This window comes from Schistocerca piceifrons, chromosome 2 (assembly GCF_021461385.2).
Source record: "Schistocerca piceifrons isolate TAMUIC-IGC-003096 chromosome 2, iqSchPice1.1, whole genome shotgun sequence".
NCBI classification, from domain to species: domain Eukaryota; kingdom Metazoa; phylum Arthropoda; class Insecta; order Orthoptera; family Acrididae; genus Schistocerca; species Schistocerca piceifrons.
The window spans coordinates 183,021,663-183,044,651 of NC_060139.1; the positions used below are offsets into that span (position 1 = coordinate 183,021,663).

The 22,989-nt window shown below is 43.5% G+C and overlaps 1 protein-coding gene across 1 annotated transcript in view; it reads right to left on the minus strand.

The window, feature by feature from the left end:
• Positions 1-2,963, minus strand: part of LOC124775231 (solute carrier family 46 member 3-like) — a 286,972-nt gene extending 284,009 nt beyond the window's left edge. The window contains exon 1 of the mRNA XM_047250068.1: positions 2,919-2,963. The gene's annotated coding sequence lies outside the window, so the exon portion shown is untranslated. The remainder of the gene's footprint in view (positions 1-2,918) is intronic.
• Positions 2,964-22,989: the final 20,026 nt, after the last annotated feature.

The window sequence follows — 22,989 nt, forward strand, 5'->3', positions numbered from 1 at the left end:
CCTCCAAATCAGGATCGCGTGTATCATACAAAAAGTTGTATTGCCTCACCTCCTCTATAAGTCTTTCTGTGTGCATGCACTACGAGCTGCAAGACAAAAACCGCCTCACGCCGCTGCCGGACGGCCAGGCCGCATTCTGTCTGCCTGTGGCCTTGAACTGCAGTCGGCAGGCCACACTGTTGAATCGCTCGTTACTGTATGGCGGCGGTCACACAGAGTGCGGCTTTGACGCACAGGCATACAGCCTGCCGCACCGACCGCCGCCGGGTTGTCACAGGTTACAGATTCGCCGCAAGCCGGAGCGGCTGCTTGCCTCTGTTGGCGCACTCACTGCTCTGCTGTCACACTGGAAGCAGCGGCGTGAGGCGGTTTTTGTCTTGCAGCTCGTAGTGCATGCACACAGAAAGACTTATAGAGGAGGCGAGGCAATACAACTTTTTGTATGATACACGCGATCCTGATTTGGAGGTAGAATACTTTTGCCCTCGATATACTCTTGATAGAAAGCTGAATTCTCAGAAATAGTGTTATCACTGTGACGTCCATAATTTCCAATATCAACTACTGTAAACTCGTAGTATGGATTAACGATCGCCAGGAAAACCAGTGAAAAGAACTGTTTGTAACAGAAGAACTGGTATCCACTATCCTTCGGCCATTTTAACCATCTTTTCCGTCTATGCTTCCAAGGCAGTTCGGAAACCCCCAAAGTCCTACAAATCCTCCTTCAGATTTCTTCCACATCTCTGTTGTAGGAGTAGCTAAATACTTGGGCTGTAGAACAGTCCATATTGCCTGCCACACTTGTTCACAATATCTGAGACTGTTGAACGTCCTAACCGAAAAGAAAAAGCTGTGGTCTGGTGACTGTTGCCTGTAGTCAAGTATCTGGAAAAGATTAAAATCAATTATGCCGATAGAACGAATAGATAAGTTAACGACCAAAGATATGTTTGTTTAAATTCAATGACAATGTTATGAATACAATCAAACAGAACAATCTATTAAGTAGAAAGTGCTTTCTAGCGGGACATACGGAACTAGATGTTACTATCGTTTGCTGTACTCGTAAACACTGCAGATAAATTTATCACTCCACTCGTAACTACATTGTGGGATAGCACTTTCTTCCGCCGAACCTTTCATATGATACAACAAAACTGAAATGGAATAATTTATATGACTTCTATTTCAAGCACAAAGAGGCCACAAACGGTAAAACTTACCTCAAACAAACGGCTTGTCTATGCCTTGTATCAATTGGCTTTCTCCAGTTCGTTGTGCACTTCTCGGTGCTACCTTTTTATCAGGCGATGCATTTCCTCGAAACATTCTCGCGACATACGAAAATATTTGAAGAACCTATCTTCGTCAGACTCTAGATCAATACACCGACGATGGTATTCTCCTAAGCTTTCTTTCATGCTATCAATGTCGTGCACCCAACATCTCTTCTTGGTGCCATTTCGTATCGCTAGTGCAAGCTTCTCATTTCTGCAATTCAAAAAAAAAAAAAAAAAAAAAAAAAAATAGAGAGAGAGAGAGAGAGAGAGAGAGAGAGAGAGAGAGAGAGAGCGAGAACTCGCACAAAGATAATGTGTCCCGCGTGAAGATTCCAAATCGTTTAACGCAAGACAATAGCGGTATGCAAGCAAGCTTAATAATGGATTTCGGCGTGACACAGGAAAATGTGAAACTATTGGCGGTAGTTGACCAACACACATTGTTCTGAGAGATTTCTGCAATCAATTAATTGTGCAATTCATTACACTTCTTAACAAATAGTGTACTCCTGAACTTAAATTTCCACCTGTTTTAAGGATTGACATACAAAAACAACTTCATGGTCCAGCAGCAACAGAATTCGTGCTTCTTTACCTTATTTGTAAATCTGAGGAAGTTACGTTTGTACTGGGTTGCTTTTACAAGAAACTGTGAACATATTGGTGTTCTTCTTTAGGTATCTTGGTTGACTGTGGGGCGAGGAGCACTGAATGTTAATGAAATATCTTGCGATTGTACCCATTGGGGGAGGGGGTGGGGGACAGAAGAAGAGGCAAAAGAGAGATACTTGTTTTATCAAATAAAATTTTTTATCTTATAAAGTTTCTTCTTTCAGTTGCAAGAGGGGAATATTTATCTTTTCTAATGTGCATGTTTAAAAAAGTTTAAGCTCAGCAGTATTTTCGATGTATGAAGCTATTTTGTTTCCTGTTTAGAATATCTTTCGTTGAAAACGACTGTAATCTAATGACTGGCAACAGTTGGACATTTACACATGTAAAATCAGTTCACATTTCCAGTGACGATGTCAAACGAAAATAAATAAATAAAAGAAACGAGTTAATTGTAAGGGGGTTGGGGTAAGTCGTAAGTTTCGATAACAAAATGGATCAAGTAAATATAGCTACTTGAATGTAAAATTTCCGAAGCTTGCAATGGGGCAAAGCATCTTCTCATAATGATCTACGTTTGTTTCGATCTTCATTTGTAGCTTTACAATAGTAAGAAAATTTTTCATCTAAATAAAACTGCAGAATCCAAAACAATACAAAACATTTTGTCCAAAAATAAGTGATAAGCACGGGCCGTTTCTGCCTGCAACAGACCTGGCGTTCGCCGTGCCTAGCTGACGTGACGTCACCAACAAGCGCCGAGGCCTTCCTTTGAGTCGGTGTTGGCTCTAGTGGGAAAGTTGTGTACGCGCTGACTACGCGGAACTATGTACGCAACACAGGCACTAAAGTGTGATTTGGTGAGCATCCATGTAGCTGTAGATGTAGAACGATATTTTGTGAATCCTGATTTTGTGTCGATACATAGTTACGTAGGCATGCGACGCGAACCCACCACGATTCTGACCAGACGGGTCCAAAGCCGGTTACTGTGGCGCAGAGGTAGTGAGTGCGGCCGCTTACCTGAGCAAGGCGCGCTGGCGGTGTAAGGTGGGCGCTACCGCAGCCTTCCCGACGCCGGGCCGCGCGCCTCTGCACTGACTGAGGGACCCGGTCGGGCCAACCTGCTGGCGCGTGTTTATTGGGTGGGCCGGCCTGCTGCTAACATCCCGACACCAGCTCCAAGGTCCTCCAGGGGCAATGCCACCACGGCAAAGAGGCTGACCCAGCCGGGCGCCGCATTCTCAGCCGAGTCCTGACCAGTGACACGGGGCGCAACTGCTGTTCTCTGCTGCATTTGGCGTGTAAAACATCGACTGCGTGCACGAGAATGATAACTAAGTGGCTCCTGTAGACTAGAACTGTCTTTTTCTTGTAACCTGTCTAACATTCTGCGTGGTGTCTGTTTGTTCTAACAAGGGAACCTCCCCATCGCACCCCCCTCAGATTTAGTTATAAGTTGGCACAGTGGATAGGCCTTGAAAAACTGAACACAGATCAATCGAGAAAACAGGAAGAAGTTGTGTGGAACTATGAAAAGAAATAAGAAAAATATACAATCTGAGTAGTCCGTGTGCAACGTAGGCAACATCAAGGATAGTGTCAGGTCAAGAGCGCCGTAGTCCTGTGGTTAGCGTTGGCAGCTGTGGAACGAGAGGTCTATGGTTCAAGTCTGCCCTCGAGTTAAAAGTTTAATGTCTTATTTTCGCAAAGTTATGATCTGTCAGTTCGTTCGTTGACGTCTCTGTTCACTGTAATAAGTTTAGTGTCTGTGTTTGGCGACCGCACCGCAAAACCGTGCGATTAGTAGACGAAAGGACGTGCCTCTCCAATGGGAACCGAAAACATTTGATCGCAAGGTCATAGGTCAACCGATTTCTCCACAGGAAAACACGTCTGATATATTCTATACGACACTGGTGACGGCATGTGCGTCACATGACAGGAATATGTTGTCGACCCACCTAACTTGTACACCTGGCGAATGGGTAAAAAGATTCTTCTACCTTGCCCGATTTAGGTTTTCTTGTGGATGTGATAATTACTCCCAAAAAAGTGACGGAAGCATAAGAGTTTGTCACATAAACTGAAAATAAAAAATTAAACTTTTCACTGGAGGGAGGACTTGAACCAAGGACCTCTCGTTCCGCAGCTGCTCACACTAACCACACATGACATGTAGGGTTCAGAAGAGTTCAGTGAGACTAGCGGTGATATAATCAAATACTTAATGATTTCAGCGTCAGCTCCACTGCACTCCCTGTAAAAGAATCTTAATACTACCTAAATTTAGTGGAAGGGGTTCAAGGCTTTCCTATTTTTAGTTAGCTGGTAAAATAACGTCGAAAAAGCAGTAAGTTTACCATTGGAAATTTTATTCTACCCACAAAACATTGTTTATAAATTGCACTATTGATAAAAGGAAATATTTTAATAAGGATGATAAAAACCAACTGCGTTCAACAAAAATGTGAACGAATATTCCCAGAATGGGTTTCCAAGTTCTACAATGGATCAAAGGATGACCTAAGCCATATCACATCTATAATCTAGGTTTAAGTTAAGTTTCATAAAAGAGAAAACTATCCAAATGGTCTACAGTGACCCTCAATTATCTTTAATTACTTATTTAACTTGTCGTAAGTTACAGTGGCTGACGTGGCTTCTCAATTATACAACAGAAAAATCATCGCGTTTCAGATTTTAACTTAAAGTATCAAATGTGAATACCATGAAGTTTAATTTACGATCGACACTAGTATTACGTAAAAAGGGGGTGTAACAGATGAGACTTCTGCAGTTCTGAGTGAAGCCTTATGCGCTGTTATGCGGCATCGCGTGCGTTCATTACCTTGTCGTTGGTTAGGCAGCGTCAGGGGGCGGCGGGCGACGCAGCTCCATACAGCTCGCCGTCTCGGAAGCAACTCCCTAACTTCTCCTTACTACAATTTACCGAAGTTGGTTTAAAAAAAAGGTATCTGGCTGTGTTTTCAACTGACCAATCAGGGTCTCAATGTTAACCTTAAGCTCCGCCTACAAAAATTCTGTCCATTCAATGAGAAACGTTATACTTTTCGTGGTGGGGCAATGTTTTTAATGTCTGCTACGTAACAGAGACGGGTATAGTCTCACGCTAAAACTTGGAGCTCTTGTGGTCCTTTTAGTGTTATCGTAAGATCTATACTGTTCTTCTGGACGGCTCTATCTTTGAACATGGGCTGGGGGGTGGTCTTGGCGGTCGGCCGGTGACGTGGGTGTCCGTCCCTTATCGTAGGGCCTCCTAACGTACACGACTCTGCTCTCGGCTTCTGTTCTCGTTTCTCCCCTCGGAACTGCGTCTGTTTCACGGTGGGAAGGTATTACATACATTTAGGCATTCTTGTGTTAGTCTGTGGTATTCCATTTGCTCACTCGCTGATAGTATTACTTTGGTTAATTTAATGTCAGGATTTATTCGGAGCTATGTGACATACTGCAGGATTTGCTATCATGTCAGGGTTTTCATGGAAGGTGTTGGATTTGCCTGACACCTTACACCTGCGTACTTAGACCGTAGACACCTCTCCTATCAGAAGGCTCACAGTTTGAAGTAACTTTCGGTAAGCCACCAAACGAAACCCAAATGATATCTACGGTTCCAGAATGAAATGTTATAGGCCCTCTGTTGCCATCAATCTGTACCAGCGGTATACGGTTGTAGCTGATTTCTAATGTTATTCAATCCGTACAATCAGCAAGCAGTAAAGGAAACTAACAAGAGATCTCAAAATGAATTTAAACTCCTAGTCCAGAAATAAAACTTCAAGAGTTGCCGCTGAAATTGCTACTTGTCAGAGATGGCAGCTGAACGGAATGTATAGTGTCTTGAAAAAAGTACACTACTGGCCATTAAAATTGCTACACCACGAAGATGACGTGCTACAGACGCGAAATTTAACCGACAGGAAGAAGATGCCGTGATATGCAAATGATTAGCTTTTCAGAGAATTCACACAAGGTTGCGCCGGTCCCGACACCTACAACGTGCTTACATGAGGAAAGTTTCCAACCGGTTTCTCAAACAGCAGTTGACTGGCCTTTCCTGGTGAAACGTTGTTGTGATGCATCGTGTAAGGAGGAGAAATGCTTACCATCACGTTTCTGACTTTGATAAAGGTCGAATTGTAGCCTATCGCGATTGCGGTTTATCGTATCACGACTTTGCTGCTCGCGTTGGTCGAGATTCAATGACTGTCATCAGAATATGGAATCGGTGGGTTCGGGAGGGTAATATGGAACGCCGTGCTGGATCCCAACGGCCTCGTATCACTAGCAGTCGAGATGACAGGCATCTTATCCGCATGGCTGTAACGGATCGTGCAGCCATCCCTGAGTGAACACATGGATACGTGTCCAAGACAACCATCTGCACGAACAGTTCGACGACGTTTGCAGCAGCATGGACTATCAGCTCGGAGACCATGGCTGCGGTTACCCTTGACGCTGCATCACAGACAGGAGCGCCTGCGATGGTGTACTCAACGACGAACCTAGGTGCACGAATGGCAAAACGTCATTTTTTCGGATGAATCCAGGTTCTGTTTACAGTAACATGATGGTCGCATCCATGTTTGGCGACATCGCGGTGAACGCACATTGGAAGCGTGTATTCGTCATCGCCATACTGGTGTATCACCCGGCGTGATGGTATGGGGTCCCATTGGTTACACGTCTCGGTCACCTCTTGTTCGCATTGACGGCGCTTTAAATAGTGGACGTTACATTTCAGATGTGTCACGACCCGTGGCTCTACCCTTCATTCGATCCCTGTGAAACCCTACATTGCAGCAGGGTAATGCACGACCGCATGTTGCAGGTCCCGTACGGACCTTTCTGGAGACAGAAAAAGGTTCGAGTGCTGCCCTGGCCATCACATTCTCCAGATCTCACAGCAATTGAAAACGTCTGGTCAATGGTGGCCGAGCAACTGGCACGTCACAATACGCCAGTCACTACTCTTGATGAACTGTGGTATCGTGTTGAAGCTGCATGGCCAGCTGTACCTGTACACGCCATCCAAGCTCTGTTTGGCCCAATGCCCAGGCGTATGAAGGTCGTTATTACGGCGAGAGATGGTTGTTCTGGGTAGTGATTTCTCAGGATCTATGCACCCAATTCTAGTACAATATATTTGTCCATGAAGACCCGTTTATCATCTGCATTTCTTCTTGGTGTAGCAATTTTAATGGCCAATAGTGTACTCATTTCATTTACTCCACATGCAGTGTTCCAACAAGTCGTTTGTGAAATGGAAACCTCTAAAAGGATGTACTAAATTTTTCCGGCAGTGTATTTTTATTACATCAGAAATGTGAGTGACTCTGTTATTGCAAGCGATACAGGGTGTGAAACTACCTCGTACAGACAACTGATTGCTCCACATTCATTAAAGATCTTAGAGTTTGCGTACGTTGTGATTTAAAGTGGGACGACTGGGTAATTCTAATCGCAGGAATGGCAGGTTCCAGACTGAAATTCAATGGAATAATCTCCAGGAAGTGTAATCGACCCATTAAGGAGGTAGGTTATAAAACCCTCGTTCGACTGACACTTTTACTTCTCAGTTTGGGATTATGATTAGGTAGGATCGACAGAGGAAATAGAGAAGATGCGCCTTGCGTCACGGGCTCGCTTAAAAAAGTGCGGGATCGTCGCAGAGGTGCAGTGGCAGACGTTACAAGAGAGGCATTGTGAGTCACGGTGTGCTTTAAAGTTAAAATTGCGCGGGCGAATGTTTCTAGAAAAGTCGATCAATATATTGCCTACCCTCAGGTATGTCTCACAAGAACCATAAAGCTAAAATCAGAAGGATTCGCGCTCACGCGGTGACTGAGCAATAGTCGCTTTTAAGTGGCTTGCAGACTGCAGATTTAGATGATGTTGCCATCTACACGCGATACTTGAGTAGCTGGGTCGCGTCAGCTTCGCCCTTTTGATTTCGACAGTATCTCTACTTTTAAGAGGGAGACGATCCTTCGTGTCAGTTGTAGCTCATTAAAGACTACGAAAAAAATGGTACGGCTTCTAATGCAGCCTCCTGTGGTATTTCGGCAGTTTTAGTACCGCCTTTCCGTTTTTTATCGAGGCAATTACCGTTCAGGCTTCCTGTTGCGTGCGGGGAATAATAGGACAATTACCGTCGTATGCTGCTCCTACCTGCTTCCGTAGTTGTCCTTCACGACCGCTTAGGACATCTCCGTTGTCTCGAGGCAACAGTAAGAGGTAGAGACATCAGTAAGGAACTTCAAGAGAAGCAAGCAAGGTGGTGAAGCTTGTACTAGAGGACCAACGTTCAAATTCCAGTCCGATCATCTAGATTTAAATTTACAACAGTTTCATTAAGTAGCATCTATGTAAACTAAAGCTGTCCTCAATCCAAATGTTAATTTGAACACTGTAGCACTTTACTGGACGTGGCGCTTTGCCTTTTACGATCTTTGAAATGACCGCCAACTAGTTATAGATTCGCATACAGTTAGTTACATGTTACATAGATCATTTGAACGACTTTTTTTTTTCAAAATGATTTGGAGTGACTCATTTTACAGGGTATGTGTATAAGATTACGCTGAGGTGACAAATGTCGTGGGTTAGCGATACGCACATATATAGATGGCTGTAGTATCACGTACGCAAGGTATAATACGGCAGTGCATTGGCGGAGTTGTCACTTGTACTCATATGGTTCACTTGGAAAGGTTTCCGACTTGATTATGATCGCACGACGGGAGTTAACAAACTTTAAATCAGGAATGGTAGTTAGAGCTAGACGCATGGGACACTCCATTACGGAAATCGTTAGGGAATTCAGTATTCCGAGCTCCACAGTGTCAAGAATCTTAACCACTGCAATAAGACCTATGATAATTTATGGGGATACATTATGGTGATATAAAGTAGAACAGGGGATGATGGCTGAGGAGTATGAGAACGTGCAGAGATTGGGCTGCTTAGCCATAACAGGAGCGGTTAGCAACACAGACACCACAGGGGCAGGGACTGTGCTGTACACGTCCCCATGACACCTTTGGGTTACAATGAAGACAGCGGCTGGAGCGTACAGGTTAAAAATTGGAAATAATTGGATTACTTTAAGATATCCAGAATCTCACAGCAATATAGGGAGAGTGGTAAACATAGCAATGGTTGGGGAAATGCCGGCTGGCCATCCAATAATTTCCAGTTATTTCAATAAACCGTACAATGTAACAATTTGAAGAAGGGAATACCCCGTTTCAGGCGTTACCTCTCACCACTTGACCGAGAGCAGCGGCGTCTGCGTAGAGTTGTCAGTAGTAACAGACAAGCAACACTGTCTGAAAAACCGCAGAAATCAATTGGAACGTAGGGCGAACGTATCCGTAAGGGCAGTGATGCGAAATATGGCATTAATGGGCTACGGCAGCAGACGACCGACGCGAGCCTTTGCTAACAGCACGACATCGCCTGCTGCGAATTTCCTGGGCTCGCCACCGTATCGGTTGGACCCTAGACAATTGGAAAACCGTGGGCTGGTCAGACGAGTCCAGATTTCCGTTGGGAAGAGCTGATGTAGGATCGAGTGTGGCCCACACCCCTCGAAGCCATGACCCAAGTTGTGAACAAGGTACTATGTAAGCCGGTGGAGGGTCAATAATGATGTGGGCTGTATTTACGTGGAATGGACTGGGTCCTCTGGTCCAACTGAACCGATCACTGACTGGAAATAGTTATGTTCATCTACTTGGAGACCATTTGCAGCTATTTGTTGACTTCATATTCCGAAACAACTATGTCATGTAAACGGGCCACAGAAGATTATGTACAATTAGAGCGAATGAAATAATCGTCCGACATGGTTTCCATCGATCGTTTATGGGACATAATCGAGAGGTCAATTCGTGCTCAACATTCTACATCGGCAACACTTTGGCAATATGGCCTAGTTTTTCTGCAAGGGACTTCCAACGACTTGCTAAGTTCATTCCACGTAGAGTCACTGCACTATGCCGGGCCAAAGGAGGTTCGACACCATCTTAGGAGGTATCGCATGACTTTTGTCACCTCAGAGCTGTTTCAGTGGATGGGTACATTCTCGCCGTTTGTAAGTTTCTAAAAGGCCCACTGCCCTAAATTTTAAGAATAATGAACATATTTTTTCTGCGCTATTCATACACCTAAAAATACACTCATGCTCATACATTAAGGATAATTGCAGAACGTGGTGTCACACAACGTGGCACTACACAAAACTGGCGCTAATAGCATAGGCACATATGGAACACACACGACACAGATCTGTAAGTCCACGGTATCAGTGATAATTTGAGAAAACAGTCCCGAAACACATGTGCTACAAAATGCCACTGTTTCCTGCGCATGTACCCCGACATCAATATGGTATATGATCACCATATACACGTACACAGGCCGTACAACGGGTTGGCATACTCTGGATCAGGTGGTCGAGCAGCTGCTTGGATATAGCCTCCCATTCTTGCACCAAAGTCTGTCGGAGCTCCGGAAGTGTCTTAGGGGTTTGAAGACGTGCAGCGATACGTCGAGCGAAAGCATCGCAGACGTGCTCGATGGGGTTTAGGTCTGGAGAACAGGCAGGCCACTCCATTCGCCTGATATCTTCTGCTTCAAGGCACTCCTCCACGATGGCAGCTCGGTGGGGCCGTGCGTTATCATCCATCAGGAGGAAGTTGGGACCATGCACCCCGGAAAAGGCGGACATACTCGTGCAAATGGCATCCCGATACACCTGCCCTGTTGCAGTTCCTGTGTCAAAGACACACAGGGGTGTATGAGAACCAATCAGAATCCCACCCCACACCATCAAACCACGACCTCCATACAGGTCCCTTTCAAGGACATTAATGAGTTGCTATCTGGTTCCTGGTTCACGCCAGATGAAAACCCAGCGAGAATCATTGTTCAGACTATACCTGGACTCGTCCGTGAACATAACCTTGGACCACTGTTCCAATGACCATGTACTGTGTTCTTGACACCTGTCTTTACGGGCTCTCCTGTGACCACGGGTCAGTGGAATGCACCTTGCAGGTCTCTGGGTGAATAAACCATGTCTGTTCAGTCGTCTGTAGACTGTGTGTCTGGAGACAACTGTTCCAGTGGCTGCAGTAAGGTCCCGAGCAAGGCTACCTGCAGTACTCCGTGACCGTCTGTGGGCACTGATGGTGAGATATCGGTCTTTTTGTGGTGTTGTACACTGTGGACGTCCCGTACTGTAGCGCCTGGACACGTTTCATGTCTGCTGGAATCGTCGCCATAATCATGAGATCACACTTTGTGACACACGGAGGGCCTGTGCTACGACCTGCTGTTTGACCAGCCTCCAGTTGCCCTAGTATTCTACCCCTCATAACGTCATCAATATGTGTTCTTTGAGCCATTTTCAACACACAGTCACCATTAGCACGTCTGGAAACGTCTGCACACTTATTCGCTGCACCGTACTCTGACATGCACCAACACACCTCTGCGTATGTGGACTACTGCCAGCGTCCCCGTACGACGACCGCAGGTCAAATGCACCGCATGGTCATAACCCGATGTGATTTAAACCCACAAACCGCGCACCAGAGCGTTGTTTCACCATGTATCAGCATTATCCTTAATTTATGAGCATGAGTGTAGTTAACCTTCAAAAATTGTTTTGGAGTTTACCACTGTTTAAGTAAAAATTCCTCTATGGAACAGAAATAGAATAATTCTATCTTCTAGTATGGTGGGTATCGACATTGCCATTCTTCCCAAATCGTGATGGATTATTTACGACGAATTTCATCAATGGCGTTGCCGTTAAAATGCCTAATTGAAGAGGTATCTATAAGATGACAGCGAGTGAACACTACACGTCATTCTTATTTCTCGGGTCTGTCCACTCAGTGAATGTGGTGAGTGACCCCAGAACATTATTTCATGAGATATTATTGTGTGGAAGTATGCAAAATATGCTAGGAGGTTAAATCATTTATTTCCATGACTAACACTTACACGAAGTACGAGAGTAGCTGAAGTCAATCGACTGAGCAGATCAATAACAGATTTCTTCCAGTTAAAATTTTTGTCAGTATGTGAACCCAAAAACTGGAATAATCTTACCGTTTTAACGTGGACTCCGACCTGTGATGCAGCATTACAGTTTATACACGTGTAAATCACTTCTTGAGGAGCAAGAGGTGGTAAATATCAGCCAAAATACTTGGCCTGATGTGTGATTGAGCCCCTCCTGAGTGACACAGCCACTTGTGGGTTCTACCTATATTATTCCCTCTCCCCCTTCCTGTTTCAGTGGCAGACTGTATGCAGGAAAAAAAAGACGGATGTTATTACTCTGCCATATAAGTAATGTTTCGCGCTGCGGTCGCAGGTTCGAATCCTGCCTCGGGCATTGATGTGTGTGATGTCCTTAGGTTAGTTAGGTTTAAGTAGTTCTGTGTTCTAGGGGACTGATGACCTCAGATGTTAAGTCCCATAATGCTCAGAGCAAACTAATGTCTCTGATTTTAGAGTTGTGGTCATTACGCGAAATGTATGTCGCAGGAAGTGGTATATTTCTCGGCTCTTTTGGAATGTTGGCTCTCAGAATATTTACGAGCAGTTGTTCCTGCAATGTACAACGCCACCGATTGGAGCTCGTTAAAAGTAACAAAATCGTGACGAATCGCAAAGCTCTTCTTTCAGTTGGTGTTTGTTATGTGTTAATCCAACAAGGTAAGGGCCTCTTAACTTAAATCAGTCTTGAAAGAAACTCTTAGTAGTGACTTAAAGCCTGATAGTGGACTTGCAAGGTGAAAATCGGATAACTAAATAAATTAATCCTGTAGAACACACATAATACTGTGCTTTTTATTTGTAGTTTATTTAATTGTTTTCCAGAGAGTTACAGCAAACAGTAATAATTTCCTAAATGGAACTCTGTATTTCTGGCATTTACAGTTTTTTTCTACCATGTAGGTGAAGTATTTAAACCAACTTTGCACAAATCAATTTTAATCATCTTCCTGTCAATTTTAGTTAGGCAGCTAGAAACGTTCAAAGTTTTAGTGGAGGATGCAAGACGCTAAATCTGTCTGTATTCACACGGATGTTCGGTGATGGATTGTTCATACCGAGCGAGATCGCGCAGTGATTAGCAATGAACTCGCATTCGGGAGGGCAGCGGTTCAAACCCACGTCCATCCAGATTTACGTTTTCTGTGGTTTCTCTACGTCACTCTAGGCAAATGACGGCCCTTCGATAGGGCACGGCCGATTTCCTTAACATAATCCGAGCTTGTGCCCCGTCTCTAACGACCTCGATGTTAACGAGACGTTAAAACCCAACATTTTCCTGAATGCACGCGTCCTCTAAACGACCTGCGAACGAGATGTAAAGTTGCTGCAGTACGGGGCGACAAGATTCCTCGATGCGCTTTCTGAAGTCATGTTCGGTTACAGTGATGAGTGTACCCTTACACCTACGTATACAAGGCAGATCGGAAGGCACAAACTAATGTTGTTTGTCATCTTCAACTTTTGTGGTCCTGTCCTCCTCAGTTGCGCGTAATACTACGGTATATTGATAATTTTCACTTATGGACCGTCTGACAGCAACTGAATAAAACACAATTTTAGTGCCATACGCGTTTCGCCTTTATTTTCTGCAAGGCATCATCAGTAGCCTGGAATATGTACATATGTTAGCTATTTTATTTACATTTTTGTCACTGTGCCTATAGGTTATAAACAGTTCTGGTGGTTGGTATTGCCTATTAAGTAGTAATGTTTTGAACTGTACTTACAGGTTGCGTAGACAGTTTCTTACATATTACTCTCCTGTTGCATTTTTGGTGTTGTTCTTCTTCCTATGAGCGCCAATTTGCTGTTTTTTCCGCATTCCACAGCACTATGCACTGAACGCTTGTTTTAATGCAATGTTTTGGTTTCTGTTGCCGACTGTCAAATGTTTTTGCCAAAGATCGAATATTACTGCCAAACTTATGAGTGTAACTATTGAAGTATCTGTGGTCTGTTCATGTACGCATTTGTGTGTGCGTTTGTGTGTGTGTGTGTGTGTGTGTGTGTGTGTGTGTGTGTGTGTGTGTGTGTGTGTGTGTGTTTTGGTGTCGTATTAATTTAATTTAATTTTATTTTGTTGTATTTATATATTTTTGTTTTTGTCCTGTGTATGTGTGTGTGTGTGTGTGTTGGTGTGATATATATTTTTTTGTGCTGTGTGTGTGTGTGTGTGTGTGTGTGTGTGTGTGTGTGTGTGTGTGTCTGTCTGTCTGTCTGTCTGTATTTTGGTGTTATATATATGTATATTTTTATGTTATCATTTCCTTTATTAAGTGTAGTAGGGAGCCTGTGCTGATGTGTGTTTGCTCATTTATCACACAAAAAAAAAATTACATAACACCAAAATACAGACACACACACACACACACACACACACACACACACACACAGCACAAAAAAATATGTATCACACCAAAACACACACACACACATACACAGGAGAAAAACAAAAATATATCAATACAATAAAATAAAATTAAATTAATACGACACCAAAAACACACATACACACACACACACACACACACACACAAATGCATACATGAACAGACCACAGATACTTCAGTAGTTACACTCATAAGTTTGGCAGTAATATTCGATCTCTGGCAAAAACATTTGACAGTCGGCAACAGAAACCAAAACATTGCATTAAAACAAGCGTTCAGTGCATAGTGCTGTGGAATGCGGAAAAAACAGCAAATTGGCGCTCATAGGAAGAAGAACAACACCAAAAATGCAACAGGAGAGTAATATGTAAGAAACTGTCTACGCAACCTGTAAGTACAGTTCAAAACATTACTACTTAATAGGAAATACCAACCACCAGAACTGTTTATAACCTATAGGCACAGTGACGAAAATGTAAATAAAATAGCTAACATATGTACATATTCCAGGCCACTGATGATGCCTTGCAGAAAATAAAGGCGTAACGCGTATGGCACTAAAATTGTGTTTTATTCAGTTGCTGTCAGACGGTCCATAAGTGAAAATTATCAATATACCGTAGTAATGTTGTTTGTCACCGAACCAACAACCCCAGAAGACTTCAAACCTAGTAACGAAATAGCTGGCCGCTCCGTAATGCAGCATCTTTATATCCTGTCCGCAATCTGTTTAGAAGGCACAGTGAACTGTACATTCAGGGTAATGGACACTCGTTTGTATATCGCACTTAAACGAAATTTCCAGCATCAAAACATTCATCTGAATATAATCAGGCATGTTGCATCCACCCCTAAACTTTGAACGTTTCTAGTTCACTAAATAAAATTGACAGAAATTTTGTTTGAATTGATGTGTTGGTTTACATATATCGGTTACACGATGACATTGTTGCATTTAAAAAAGATATGTTGCCGTGGAGAACTCATACGTATTATAAAAACTGATGCCTGTATGTATATGCCGCATCTCCTCCTAAATCAATGGACTGTTTTCAACCAATCTTGGTACACACATACCTTCCTGTCAGGTAACACCCGCTGTGGGGTGAGAACCATCTACCTATCAAAGGGGTGGGGGTGAGAATGAAGCGTAGCCCGCGGCGCGCTAATTCCCAGACTTTAGTCACCAAGTATTTGAGCACTTAGCAACTTGTAACAAACATTACGTACTATTCCAAAACATTACGAATTTTTTCTCGCCCACAATCCCAACAAAATTATGGAAGGAAAAAAGTTTATCGCTTACTACTTGCTATTCTTGCAGTAGAGGTATCGCGTGAGGCATGACGTTATAATTTATTACTTATTTACTACTAACTGTATTCGTGATACATTTTGCAGACAGTACGCACATGTAGCGCTGAATGTAACTGCAAAATTATATTACTGCACGACGCCTAGTTCAGGAGATATGACGTCATAAACATTAAGCGCAAGACCAGATGCTGCTTGTTAACGGCGTGGACGCACAGCTACAAATAAATACCTGGGCAACGTCGGGTTTCTCTGCTAGTAAGTAAATAAACTACGTTCGTAACTCGACAGAGTAACGTTTCTTTCGTTTAGCTGTCTGAGTAACTATTCCTTTCGCTTATTGTTTTGTACTTCAACTTAAACATTGAAAGATGGCTACACTGAGTCACAGCGCCAGAGATTGCGCCAAAGAGTATTATTCCGCCGCCTCCACTGGGGCAGTAGTAGTTCAGAGGATGTCGAGAGCAGTCTTTTTTTCTGTTGGGCGAGAGAGAAGACGATCTGAGTGTTGACTGAAATGTTGTACTGTTCGGTTGAAGTAATGTATAGATGGAAGAAGATGCAATTGTCAGAATATATTTGAGAAAGGAGATGGGCTTTGGATTTACGATGCTGGTGTAATGGAATATTTTCGTCAATATATAATGAGGTAAAAAGGTATAACAGTTTTCTTTAATAACAATCCCTCTTGCTCACAGTTACAGTCAACAAAGCATCTGGCTCGTGTCCATTTATTAGACTTGTAATTCTGGTTTCTATGTGCAATTATAGTATTTCTGGTTTTTCAATTAGTTCATTGTAAACGGTGTTTAAAATATTTTGTCGTATTGAGAAAGAACCGAGCCAGATACATGTACGTTGAGTCACACTACCACACACAGAACAGTTACACTTGTGCTTTGTTATTTCGTAACTTTTAGAGTTGTAGGGGACTTAATTAATCAATTGTGTTAATGGAAATTCCTTGTCATTCTTTATTTTTATTTTATGCAGTCAGATTGCGTGCTAATAATAGTCACGGCCAACCGGTTACGAGACTTCGTAACCGGTCACACAGCTAGTAAGATTTTTGCATTTATTCATTAATATTAGTCCTTTCTTTTTAATTAAGCCCCCATGTAACATCTCTTATGTACAGATACCTCCGAACATGCACAAATTTCTGATGGACAGTATTTAAAAAGATGTAAAACTTCCTCGCGACAGTAATAGGATAGTCACGCTCTGCAAGACGAATGTACTGTTGAGATACAAAGGAATTACAGACATCAGCTGCGAGAAAGAATTCATTTAAATCAGTGGGGAAAGTTGAAAATTTGTGCCTGAACGGGATTCGAATCTAGGTCTCCTGTTTACGAGGCAAATTCGCTGACCTCAGCGCCATCCGGACACAGTGGTTAGCGCAACTGCAGTGACTATCAGAGCACGCCTCCCCTCGGACCCAAATTCTCAACTTATCCATACACAACTAATGTAGTGCCCCTTGCCCGTTATCCTCATTACTCGAGGTATTCTCGCCGAGTCCCGTAAGAGTTCGAGCCTTGGATGCATCTGCACTGAAGAGATCGCTGGCCGTTTCGCATTCGGACATTTCCGAAAGAACAGACACGTAACTGAGGTGAGACGGCCACTGATCTCTTCAGTGCAGGCGCACACCAGGCTCCAACTCTTAAGGGGAGGTTTACTATCTTTTGTTCAAAAATCGATTTTTTTAAATTGCATTTTTGGATATATAAAAGTGTTTAGAATCCACCCCTGAAACGGTTTTCCCGAATACGGAACGGAAATGTTTGTTATTCGCGGTTGAACAAAAAAATGCACCTGCCTGAAATCTGTCTTTTTCACGCACCAGTTTTTTCTTTCGGAGGACGAATTATTGTACCGGTGCTTGGGAGGAAACACACAAAATTCAAATGAAAGTTTAAACGCGTGTGTTTGGAAGTTAGCCCCCGAGCATTTGCATTCTGGTGCAAAGACTGTGGAGATTGCGACTTTCCTGGCAGTGAGCAGCTTCAACGAAGGGTATTCGGCAATTCTGAAGACCATGACAACGATGGACGTCACCCTGGGACTCTATTCGACGCAGTTTGCCAAGCATTCGGATGACCACCTGACTCAAGCGGCCGAAAACCGCTTGTCACCGGCCGTACGAGCGGCTCTGGAGCAGCGCAGGATGGCCCAGATCGAGCAGAACGCCCTCCATGAGGAAGAGGAAGGACTAGTTTATGGAGCCGGGATACCAGATTGAACGTACGTTGCATAATATTGCATTTATATGTAGTCAAAACATCGAACGCGTTTTTCTCAAAATGACTTTTTTTTATCGCGCGGTTTGGTAACTTCAAATCTATTGAAGCGATTGGCATGATTCTTTAATTCCGACGAAGCTAACTAAATAGTTTAGGAGTTGTACCACTTTTATTCCGATCCATCAACTATAAATATTTTTACTTGGCCGAAGAAGTCGAAAAATCGATGAAAAAAACCCTATATTATTCAAATAGCAGCCATTTTGTTTCCTATGGTCAAAATAACTAAAGCGTGGTACAACTCCTAAAGAATCTTACATACTTCGCTAACGTGAACTCAATTCTGATTTCAGATGAGTCGGCTGACCTGTGACATACCGCGCGTGGAGGTCTACATCGAAATTTTGTTTCGTTCCGACGGCACTTCTGCCTTGCTCTTCGACATTTCCAGCCGAAAAAAATTCCAGTTTGTAGAGGATATACCAATAAACATTTTGACCAAATTTGGCATTGATATCTATGACACATCGCGAGAAAAACATTCTCAAAGAACATGCTTTTTTCGGACTAAAGATAGTATACTTCCCCTTAAGGGACTCGGCGAAAATGCCGCGAGTAATGAGAATAATGGGCAAAGGGCACTACGTTAGTAATGTGTGGGTAAGTTCAGAACTCGGGTCTGGTGGGAGGCGCGCTGGGGTAGTCCGTACAGTTGCACAGACCAGTGTCCGGATGGCACAGTGGTCGACGCATGTGTTTAGTAAACGGGAGACCCGAATTCGAATCCCAGTGTGGCACAAATTCTCAACTCTCCCCTTTCATTCAAATCAATGGCTGCTCTCTGCCAATGTCTATAGCTCCCCTTTCTCTGAATTTATAGCGGCTGTTGGATCAATATGGTGTCTGTTCTTTCGGAGATGTCCTCACTACCCGTGAGGCCATTACCTAGGATGGCCTTCGGCTGTGCGTCTGAGAAGGACTGTGTGATTACTATTGAGGTTCTAATAAATATACCACAATGCTCTGTATCTACCCCGCCTAAAATCGTAGTAACGATGCGCACATCGTACACCGTTAGGCATAAATACAAATTCTCTGTATGCTTCTCTAAATTGCTCTATCAATTGTTCCAAGTTAGGTTTATAAACCCAAAGCTCCTCCAACACAATAACAGCAGCAGAATAATTAATTTTATTTCCGTAAAATGTTAGTGCCAAATCGTCGATCCGTTGCTGCGACGTAGGAACAAGGAAGGCGAGGCGAAGGTCGTCTGGATAGTTCCTGATATGGTCCCAGTTTTGATAAAAAAAATTCCAACGCAGACATTAACTGTAAATAATAAACTTTATTTAGAAAGTAACTGTACCTTTCCTTTTACAGAAGGTCATATACACTCTGTTGCGAACTACAAATGTAACATATTTAACCTCGCTCTGTACAACATCATTCTTTGCAGGTTCATCACCAGCTATTTCCAACCCAATATAAAAAGGATTAACACCTTGGAAAAGTTTGTTCTTACATTTACAAAGATTTTCTAAATCAGGCCATCCCTGTACTTTACTTATATCAGCACTTGTATCTGGCTTGCTATACGTAACAAATTTAAAACGATTACGTCTACTATATTTTCTCCACGGAACACCGGCTGATTTATCAGGCCTTAAACTAAATAGACCTAACTCATTACTACATGCTAAACGTACTTTCTCCAATGCACCCTGATCTTCAAATATTTTTTTGTTAGCTCTATCATCAAGTGTTAATCGCTCAACGCTAACATTAATTCTATAGACATACGTTACAATCTTGTTAATAATTACAGAGTCATATTTATTTGCAAAGAACTTAAATTCATCGGTAATGTCATAGTGTTTCAAAGTAGTAAAATTATGAGCATTTTCATCGTATTTCTCAGTGGCTCCCATTTTTCCGTATTCAAATCGAACACCATCTGATTGTGTATATTCAGTACGCCACTTCCACATTCGACCAAAATACGGCCTAGTCAGAAGGCTACGACGGCGTATCCAACGCCTCGGTCGTGCACGGCGAAACCGGGTCCTGAGATTCGGAGATGTCCGAAAGAACAGACACCACATTACAGGGTGGATAACCTAAAAGTCGCACCAAAATATTGCGGAGATGGAAAGACAGGTTTATATGCGGTTTTCACAGAATGCATAGGTAGTCAGGGCCTCGAATTTTTAGTCAATCATTAGATTGTAATAATACTTAGAAACTGTATTTTTGTGCCAACATACATCTTTAAATGGAACAATGCCTATTGACATTAACAAACTAAAAGTAGGGTAAATTAGAATGTCAGTGGTGTTTGTTGCAGAATTCTAATGGGAGTAGTTTATGGTGTAACATATTTTGAAAAGTTTCCGCACCGACACTTGTTTGCGCTATTCAACCTGGTTAGGTCTAGGAACGACGTTGTTACGATTGCTTACATTGTGCTTGTGTGTTCCTTGAGTGCATTGCGACTTGCTACTCAGTTAGTATGTGTCAGTCCAAGCAGTGGGTCATGAGTGAACGAAGGGTTTATCCAATGCAGAAAAAGCCGACATGCTCATGGTGTATAGAGAGTGTTGGAAAACGCAGTTCGTTTTTGCACGGTGTATACGGCAATATATCCGAATATAACCAGCCACCTACGTAATTACACTACTGGCCATTAAAATTGCTACACTACGAAGACGTGCTACAGACGCGAAATTTAACCGATAGGAAGAAGATACTGTGATATGCAAATGATTAGCTTTTCAGAGCATTCACACACGATTGGCACCGGTGGCGGCACGTACAACGTGCTGACATGAGGAAAGTTTCCAACCGATTTCTCATACACAAACAGCAGTTGACCGGCGTTGCCTGGTGAAACGTTGTTGTGATGCCTCGTGTAAGGAGGAGAAATGCGTACCATCACGTTTCCGACTTTGATAAAGGTCGGATTGTAGCCTATCGCGATTGCGGTTTATCGTATCGCGACATTGCTGCTCACATTGGTCGAGACCAATATGGAATCGGTGGGTTCAGGAGGGTAATACGGAACGCGGTGCTGGATCCCGACGGTCTCGTATCACTAGCAGTCGAGATGACAGGCATCTTATCCGCATGGCTGTAACGGATCGTGCAGCCACGTCTCGATCCCTGAGTCAACAGATGGGGACGTTTGCAAGACAACAACCATCTGCACGAACAGTTCGACGACGTTTGCAGCAGCATGGACTATCAGCTCGGAGACCATGGCTGCAGCTACCCTTGACGCTGCATCACAAATGGTTCAAATGGCTCTGAGCACTATGGGACTCAACTGCTGAGGTCATTAGTCCCCTAGAACTTAGAACTAGTTAAACCTAACTAACCTAAGGACGTCACAAACATCCATGCCCGAGGCAGGATTCGAACCTGCGACCGTAGCGGTCCTGCGGTTCCAGACTGCTGCGCCTTTAACCGCACGGCCACTTCGGCCGGCGCTGCATCACAGAAGGAGTGCCTATGATGGTGTACTCAACGACGAACCTGGGTGCACGAATTGCAAAACGTCATTTTTTCGGATGCATCCAGGTTCTGTTTACAGAGCATCATGATGATCGCATCCGTGTTTGGCGACATCGCGGTGAACACACATTGGAAGCGTGTATTCGTCATCGCCATACTGGCGTATCACCCGGCGTGATGGTATGGGGTGCCATTGGTTACACATCTCGGTCACCTCTTGTTCGCATTGACGGCACTTTGAACAGTGGACTTCCATTTCAAATGTGTTACGACCCGTGGCTCTACCCTTCATTCGATCCCCGCGGAACCCTACATTTCAGCGGGATAATGCACGACCGCATGTTGCAGGTCCTATAGGGGCCTTTCTGGATACAGAAAATGTTCGACTGCTGCCCTGGCCAGCACATTCTCCAGATCTCTCACCAATTGAAAACGTCTGGTCAATGGTAGCCGAGCAACTGGCTCGTCACAATACGCCAGTCACTAATCTTGATGAACTGTTGTATCGTGTTGAAGCTGCATGGGCAGCTGTACCTGTACACACCATCCGTGCTGTGTTTAACTCAATGCCCAGGCGTATCAAGGCCGTTATTACGGCCAGAGATGGTTGTTCTGGGTACTGATTTCTCAGGATCTATGCACCCAAATTGCTTGAAAATGTAATCACACGTCAGGTCTAGTATAATGTATTTGTCCAATGAATAACCGTTTATCATCTGCATTTCTTGTTGGTGTAGCAATTTTAATGGCCAGTAGTGTACTTATCAATCTCTTCAACCGGTTAATTGAAAGTTATAGTACAACACCGAAACAACGTAACAGAAGTAAACAAGTGACGACAGAGGAGGGAGTAAATTAATGATCTTGCTGCTGTTGCCGTTGATTCTCGCGTTAGCTACCGAGCAGTCGCAGGGGGAAATAGCATGAGTCAGGCAAGTGTCCTACACATTTTCCGTTCATATAAGTTCCTTCCCTATAACATCTCTCCCTACCAAAAGCTGCATGAAAACCATTGTGAGAATCTTGTTAAGTTCCTTATATGGGCGTTAGGGTAGGTACTCTAGATGTACGAGGGCAGTTCAATAAGTAATGCAACACATTTTTTTTCTGAAACAGGGGTTGTTTTATTCAGCATTGAAATACACCAGGTTATTCCCCAATCACTTAGCTACACAACACTATTTTTCAACGTAATCTCCATTCAGTGCTACGGCCTTACGCCACCTTGAAATGAGGGCCTGTATGCCTGCACGGTACCATTCCACTGGTCGATGTCGGAGCCTACGTCGTACTGCATCAATAACTTCTTCATCATCCACGTAGTGCCTCCCACGGATTGCGTCCTTCATTGGGCCAAACATATGGAAATCCGACGGTGCGAGATCGTGGCTGTAGGGTGCATGAGGAAGAACAGTCCACTGAAGTTTTGTGAGCTCCTCTCGGGTGCGAAGACTTGGGTGAGGTCTTGCGTTGTCATGAAGAAGGAGAAGTTCGTTCAGATTTTTGTGCCTACGAACACGCTGAAGT